The sequence below is a fragment of the Pogona vitticeps genome, chromosome 4, assembly GCF_051106095.1.
Source record: "Pogona vitticeps strain Pit_001003342236 chromosome 4, PviZW2.1, whole genome shotgun sequence".
In the NCBI taxonomy this organism is placed as follows: Eukaryota; Metazoa; Chordata; class Lepidosauria; order Squamata; family Agamidae; genus Pogona; species Pogona vitticeps.
In genome coordinates, this window is record NC_135786.1 from 174031483 (window position 1) to 174040076 (window position 8594).

General features: G+C 42.2%; 1 pseudogene; it reads right to left on the bottom strand.

Moving 5' to 3' along the window:
• Positions 1-534: 534 nt before the first annotated feature.
• Positions 535-710, bottom strand: LOC140707174 (U1 spliceosomal RNA; annotated as a pseudogene).
• Between the last annotated feature and the right edge of the window lie 7884 nt (positions 711-8594).

Sequence of the window (8594 nt, forward strand, 5' to 3'; positions counted from 1 at the left end):
AACTGTTCTCTTTCCAACAAGAGTTAACTGTGAAAACCCGCCCCCCCCAAGAAATCTTGGAGGAAATCTCTCAGAATTTCACAGATTTTTCTGGTCACACCACTCTGTACAGAATTATTATAATTCCTGCATCCCACATAAGATGCACAGAGTTTGGCAGTTCCTTGTACAAAAGGGGAGGGACAGAGAACTGTAGATTATCTTCTTTCTTTCTTTCTTTCTTTCTTTCTTTCTTTCTTTCTTTCTTTCTTTCTTTCTTTCTTTCTTTCTTTCTTTCTTTCTTTCTTTCTTTCTTTCTTTCTTTCTTTCTTTCTTTCTTTCTTTCTTTCTTTCTTTCTTTCTTTCTTTCTTTCTGGTTGCAATTTCAGTACACCCACTCTATCTGTGGAAAGACCTAAATGAAGAATACAGCAGTTGGGATTCAGCATTGCAGCTCATGTATGAAAGCCATGACTAGTGATTCGTAGACTCACAATAGTACTTCAGCAGTGACAATGATATCTGCCATTAGAAGACCAAGACATTAAAATACCAATAGAAACATATTTTTGTTCTAGTGATATTTGGCTTCTGCCTACTACAAATTATACAACCCAGTTTTCCATATTTGGAGAAATTGCAGGGGGCAGCACACCCAGAGTGGAATGGGTGGGCCTCACCTTCAGAAAACCATCTTCATGATCATGGCACTTCCCCTGCTTGGGAAGATACCAAGAATCTCAGTGGTGAATTGTGAATTGTCAGCAAGAAGCAACTGAATGTTACATTGTTTCCCTTCTGTAAGTACTGTATAACGAAGCAAGAGGAGTTAGCCTATACATATAAATTATGCTCACACTGCCCCCCCTTCATGGATTGCTGCCTTGTCGTGGTGAAGGGGCTTGAGTAACTCAGAGAAGCTATGGGCTATGCCGTGCAGGGACACCCAAGACGGACAGGACATAGTGGAGAGTTCCGACTAAACGCAATCCACCTGGAGTAGGAAATGGCAAGCCACTCCAGTATCTTTGCCAAGAACACCCCATGATCAGAAACAAAAGGCTAAAAGATATGACGCTGGAAGATGGGCCCCTCAGGTCGGAAGGCGTCCAACATGCTACTGAGGAAGAGTGGAGGACAAGTACAAGTAGCTCCAGAGCTAATGAAGTGGTTGGGCCAAAGCCGAAAGGACGCTCAGCTGTGGACGTGCCTGGAAGTGAAAGGAAAGTCCAATGCTGTAAAGAAAAATACTGCATAGGAACCTGGAATGTAAGATCTATGAACGTTGGGAAGCTGGAGGTGGTCAAACAGGAGATGGCAAGAATAAACATCGACATCCTGGGCATCAGTGAACTAAAATGGACAGGAATGGGCGAATTCAGCTCAGATGATTATCATATATACTACTGTGGGCAAGAATCCCGTAGAAGGAATGGAGTAGCCCTCATAGTCAACAAAAGAGTGGGAAAAGCTGTAATGGGATACAATCTCAAAAATGATAGAATGATGTCAATACGAATCCAAGGCAGACCATTCAACATCACAATAATCCAAGTTTATGCACCAACCAGCATTGCTGAGGAGACTGAAATTGAACAATTCTATGAAGATTTACAACACCTTCTAGAACTGACACCAAAGAAAGATGTTCTTCTCATTCTAGGGGACTGGAATGCTAAAGTAGGGAGCCAAGAGATAAAAGGAACAACAGGGAAGTTTGGCCTTGGAGTTCAGAACGAAGCAGGACAAAGGCTAATAGAGTTTTGTCAAGAGAATAAGCTGGTCATCACAAACACTCTTTTCCAACAACACAAGAGGCGACTCTACACATGGAAATCACCAGATGGGCAATATCGAAATCAGATTGATTATATTCTCTGCAGCCAAAGATGGAGAAGCTCTATACAGTCAGCAAAAACAAGACCTGGAGCTGACTGCGGTTCTGATCATCAGCTTCTCATAGCAAAATTCAAGCTTAGACTGAAGAGAGTAGGAAAAACCACTGGGCCACTCAGGTATAATCTAAACCAAATCCCTTATGAATACACAGTGGAAGTAAAGAACAGATTTAAGGAACTAGATTTGGTGGACAGAGTGCCTGAAGAACTTTGGATAGAGGCTCGTAACATTGTCCAGGAGGCAGCAACGAAAACCATCCCAAAGAAAAGGAAATGCAAGAAAGCAAAGTGGCTGTCCAACGAGGCCTTAGAAATAGCTGAGAGGAGAAGGGAAACAAAATGCAAGGGAGATAGGGAAAGTTACAGAAAATTGAATGCAGACTTCCAAAGAATAGCAAGGAGAGACAAGAGGGCCTTCTTAAATGAACAATGCAAAGAAATAGAGGAAGATAACAGAAAAGGAAAGACCAGAGAGCTGTTCAGGAAAATTGGAGATATTAGAGGAACATTTTGCGCAAAGATGAACATGATAAAAGACAAAAATGGGAGGGACCTAACAGAAGCAGAAGACGTCAAGAAGAGGTGGCAAGAATACACAGAGGAATTATATCAGAAAGATTTGGATATCCCGGACAACCCAGACAATGTAGTTGCTGACCTTGAGCCAGACATCCTGGAGAGTGAAGTCAAGTGGGCCTTAGAAAGCCTGGCTAACAACAAGGCCAGTGGAGGTGATGGCATCCCAGTTGAACTATTTAAAATCTTGAAAGATGATGCAGTTAAGGTGCTACATTCAATATGCCAGCAAGTTTGGAAAACCCAACAGTGGCCAGAGGATTGGAAAAGATCAGTCTACATCCCAATCCCAAAGAAAGGCAGTGCCAAAGAATGCTCCAACTACCGAACAATTGCACTCATTTCGCACGCTAGCAAGGTTATGCTCAAAATCCTGCAAGGTAGGCTTCAGCAGTATGTGGACCGAGAACTCCCAGAAGTACAAGCTGGATTCCGAAGAGGCAGAGGAACTCGAGACCAAATTGCTAACTTGCGCTGGATTATGGAGAAAGCCAGAGAGTTCCAGAAAAATATCTACTTCTGCTTCATTGACTATGCGAAAGCCTTTGACTGTGTGGACCACAACAAACTATGGCAAGTTCTTAAAGAAATGGGAGTGCCTGACCACTTTATCTGTCTCCTGAGAAACCTATATGTGGGACAGGAAGCAACAGTTAGAACTGGTCATGGAACAACTGAGTGGTTCAAAATTGGGAAAGGAGTACGGCAAGGCTGTATATTGTCCCCCAGCTTATTTAACTTATATGCAGAATACATCATGCGGAAGGCTGGACTGGAAGAAACCCAAGCCGGAATTAAGATTGCCGGAAGAAATATCAACAACCTCCGATATGCAGATGATACCACTCTGATGGCAGAAAGTGAGGAGGAATTAAAGAACCTTGTAATGAGAGTGAAAGAGGAGAGTGCAAAAAATGGTCTGAAACTCAACATCAAAAAAACTAAGATCATGGCCACTGGTCCCATCACCTCCTGGGAAATAGAAGGGGAAGATATGGAGGCAGTGTCAAATTTTATCTTCCTGGGCTCCATGATCACTGCAGATGGAGACAGCAGCCCTGAAATTAAAAGACGCCTTCTTCTTGGGAGGAAAGCGATGACAAATCTTGACAGCATCTTGAAAAGCAGAGACATCACCTTGCCAACAAAAGTCCGAATAGTCAAAGCTATGGTTTTTCCTGTCGTGATGTATGGAAGTGAGAGCTGGACCATAAAGAAAGCAGACCGCCGAAGAATTGATGCCTTTGAATTGTGGTGCTGGAGGAGGCTCTTGAGAATCCCCTGGACTGCAAAGAGAACAAACCTATCAATTCTAAAGGAAATCAACCCTGAGTGCTCACTGGAAGGACAGATCCTGAAGCTGAGGCTCCAGTACTTTGGCCATCTCATGAGAAGAAAAGAGTCCTTGGAAAAAACCTTGATGTTAGGAAGGTGTGATGGCAAGAGGAGAAGGGGACGACCGAGGATGAGATGGCTGGACAGTGTCTGCGAAGCAACCAACATGAACCTGACACAACTCCGGGAGGCAGTAGAAGACAGGAGGGCCTGGCGTGCTCTGGTCCATGGGGTCACGAAGAGTCGGACACGACTAAACGACTAAACACACACACACACACTGCCCACTAAGAATGTCATGAGTAGTCACAATTAGAGATGGGGATAAATTTAAAAAAAATTACCATTCATTTTGATCCGTTATTCATCAAGGTTAACGGATCAATGAATACGAATATATGAATATTCTTTGATGAATCGATTGATCAATCCTTTGATTTGTCTGCATTTTAAACCACTATAAAACTGGTCCCCAACAACCTAAAGACACCATGTTTGCAGGAAAGCATCCTCAAATATCTTTCAATGAAGTCTGAAAGTTTGGTGAGCATTGGATTATGGACTCCCAAGGTATATAGTCACAATAAGGACCCCCCAGGAAAGCTCTCCCCAGGCACTTAGACTCTTGAATCACAAGGGAGCTTCCTATGTCTTTTCCCCAATACGCCTGCCAACTTTGGTGAAGATTGGATATCGGACATCCACGTTATTCACTCACAAATTGGGTCCCCCAGGAGAGTTTACCACATGGCACAGAAGCCCATTCTGCCTACCGGCCACAGATCAACTGATCATAAGCTGATAGGCAGTCACCTCCCCACACAGCCACCCACCCCAACAGCCTACACCAAACCCCCTTCTTTTCTCTACCTTATCCCCCACCCCACTCCCACCGACACCCCCTTACCTTAATCGCTGCTGCTGAGGTCTCCATCAGGCCTCTGTAGCCACAGAGTGTAAAAAGAGATACTGGCTGCCCTTTGCAAAGATGGCAGCTGTGGCTTCATTTACAGTAGGGAAGCTGCAGCTGCCATCTTTGCAAAGGGCAGCCTGGATTCCCTTAAAGCAGGCTAAGGGATTCCAGACTGCCCTTTGCAAAGATGGCAGCTGCAGCTTGCCTACCCTAAATGAAGCTGCAGCTGCCATCTTTGCAAAGGGCAGCAAGTCTCCATTTTTACATGAGTGACTCTGAAGCCAGAAGACCTCGGCAGCAGCGATTAAGGTAAGAGGGTGTTGGTGGGGGTGGCGTGGCGTGGCGTGGCGTGGTGCCTAACGTAGGGAAAGGAAGGGGGTGGGGTAGGCTGTGGTATTGGCTGGCTCTGGTAGGGTGGTGACTGCCTTTCTGCCACCAATTAGTTGATCAGCAGCCGGTAGGCAGAATGGTGTGTGGGAAGGATGAATAAAAATGGGTAAATATTCATCCCTTTGTATTCGTTGGGGTCTCTGGAACCCACTAATATGGATCGACAAATATTTAATGAATCGGCTATATTCGTCTGAAAAAGCGATCCGTTTTATATTTGTCACCGTTTCTAGTCACAACTTTTCTTTTCTGTGATGAAGAAGTGTGTCTCAGCAGAAAAACATGTCAAGACATCCTAAAGGAACAAAGATATAAATGTCAAATACTGCTAGGTTTTGGGGGGTTTGTTTTGTTTTGTTTTTTGCTCATTCAAGGGAGCAAGAAGACTTTTAGCAGCAGCAGCATTAACAACTCATGTCTGAGCAAAAATCTTCTAATTTTTTTGACAAAAATGCACTTTGCACGAAATGTAAAGTTTATTTGCTGACACCGATGTTTTCCATGCCAAAAGAAAACCTTCCATGAAGGGTTTTTATGGAAAAATATGAATTTATGCAGAAAAAGGGTTTTTTAAAGCAAAAAAAAAAAAAAATCCCTTGTCTGAATTTTCCCAATATTGCAGAATGTTAAAAAAAATACAACAATGATACCTCAGCGGTTTAGGTATCTGGCTGCAGAGCCAGAAGTTGGGAGTTCAATTCCCCCCCTGTGCTTCCTTGATAGTGGCTGGACTCAATGATCCATAGGCTCCTGTCCAGCTCTACAGTTCCAAGATGATGATGGTGATGATAATCTTACCCCGGAGGGAGAAAAGTCTGAAATTTTTCATCCTTTCCTATGAGAATAAGGTAAGTCATGATCTAGATCCAATTTCTACTTTTGCTCAGAAATTATCCAAGAAAAAAGTTGAGAAGAATCGCTGAGCCTAATAGAGTAGGGTTCACAGTACAGATGTCAAATTCAATAATCCTCCTGCACCTGTCATTGTGCCTATTGGCGAGGGCCGCCTTGCACACAACCCTGGCAGGAAGAATGGTGATTGTAAATGCTTTCCTCTTCTCTTGACGGAGTAAAGAGAGTTAACTTATCGTTCTTTTTCTAAGATCTTACTTGCCAAATGCTGAGCGTAAAACAGCTCTCCAGTGGCTTATCTGGTTGTTCTCCTGGCAGGCTAGATTTCATTATCTCTAAACTATTTCCTGTAGCTGGGTGTCCAACGCAGTCTTAATTATCCTCCATGAACTTGATTTTACAGGTCTCTTGGCAGCTTTTCCCCTTGTTTGGATTCTAGTACTATCACAGATAACACTCCAAATATTTAACCTAGATGTTATTCACTTCCGTGTAAGTCCATCACACTGCTTAAACAAAATGACATACTGTCATATTTTCTATTAAAGAAGATATGTTTTATTTTTAGTTCTATATTTGCTCTTCATGAAGCTCCATTTCCTGAGCTACAATCTCTGTACATAGAGTTACAATCAAGTAACTTTAAATTTTTAATTTATATGTGATACACAGACAAAATCACTCCTAAGAAGAGTTGCACTGAGTCCTTCTCATTTTACCTTACTTCATCTTGCCTGTTTGTTCTGAAAGAGTGAAGACTCTGCCAGTTTCTTTAGGCACTGGCAAATAGTGACTTTGGGTGCAATCCTAAATCGCCAAGATGGCCAAGGCCAGGTGACCTCACATTAGGCTGGACCAGCAGAAACTGAAATGAATCCAACCCTCTCCTAGACTAGAGATGTTTAAAACTATGCAGTCAAAGATTATTTAGAACCATCGTTCTATAAGTTTGTGTTGGCACAGTGTATGTGTCCTAAAGCTGGTATATCTTTGAGTTAAGATAATACTGCCCTTGCAAACAATATTCTAAAGGTTTTTAGGAACATCTGAAGGGGGGGAATAAAGACACCCCAAATTATCATGCTTTGATTCAATTAAAGTCAATGCAGCCAATCTCTTTAAACATACTGGACTTTAGTTTCTTCTGGGAAACCATCAAAATCTAATTCAGTCAGGAACTGGTAAACTGCAGTTACACTTTAGAAATTAGGCATCTGTTTGGTCTGCAACACACACACACACACACACACACTGCCAAAAAAAATCACAGAAAATTTGCACACAGTATCTCAAATCCTGTTGCTTGGCATAGTAAATCATGCCTAGAGCAGGCCCATTTGAATCAACAGAACATATGGAGGAGTTGACATACCAAATCCCCACTGATTCAGTGGGCCTACGCTAGTGCAATTTATCCTAAGCAACAAGATTTTAATACCATGCTATTGACTATCTTCCTTCTGAACATTTTAGGAAACGTTTAAGTATTCTGAAAACATAGCTGGCAAACAGACAACTATAACATTCATAAGAACATTTTTGGGGTATTTCAAAGAACTCCTCGGATAGTTATCTGATTTAGATAGAAATACTATAATTTGCACAGGTAACATTTAACTGTTATAGTGAATAAAAGAAACCTATCCTATACATTAAATATATTATTATACTACATCTGAGGAGATTGATTGTCTCAGACTGTTTGCACTGAAGGAATATTTATTGCTATCCAGCTTACAAGGTAAAACAGTACACAAATATCTTATAGTTTCACCTTACCAACATTTCCCAAAGAGAACTTAGAATATATTTCTTGTTTATAGATTTCAATAAGAGGCCAATTTTTGTACACTGTGTCAGGTGACATAAAATTGAGGGCTCTGACTGAGCTTCTTAAACTAGTGGCATCATTTGTCACTTGTAAAGTGTACTGATGAATCAACAACATGTTAGCATTATTGTTGATATATCACATATCTCCATCTGACATAAATGTCTGTCAGGCAATACTGCCCCTGAGATCAGAACGTGGATTACAACTCCAAAAAATTCAAGATCTCGTCACATACTTGGCAAAATTAAGATACACATATTCAGCCATGGAAACTCACCAGGGGAGTGGAATTGGTAAAACCATTTGTGAAATATCTCACATACCTTGAAAGCCCTATACACATTATGTGTAGAGATACATGGCTTGTCAGCTAAACACATTTATCTAATTACGTAATGATGTAATCCCAAACTAACCCTGAAGCTCAGCAGGTAACCTTGGGCCAGTTATTAGCCTAGCCTATGCTATGGGAAGATAAAAGAGAGAGAACCTTACATACTAACTGTGAGCTCTTTGGAAGGATGCATGATAGCGATGGAATACTACTAGCCACTATCAGCTGATCAGCGGCAGAAAGGCAGCCACCACTCCACACAGCCACCCAATACCACAGCCTACCCCCACCCCCTTCCTTTCGCTATCTTAGCCTGCCTTAAGGGAATCCAGGCTGTGCTTTGCAAAGATGGCAGCTGCAGCTTCTCTACCCTAAATGAAGCTAAAGCTACCATCATTGCAAAAGGCAGCCAGTCTCCCTTTTTACATGCTATGGCAGGGAGGCCAGAAGGAGACCTCGACAGCTGCAATTAAGGTAAGGGGG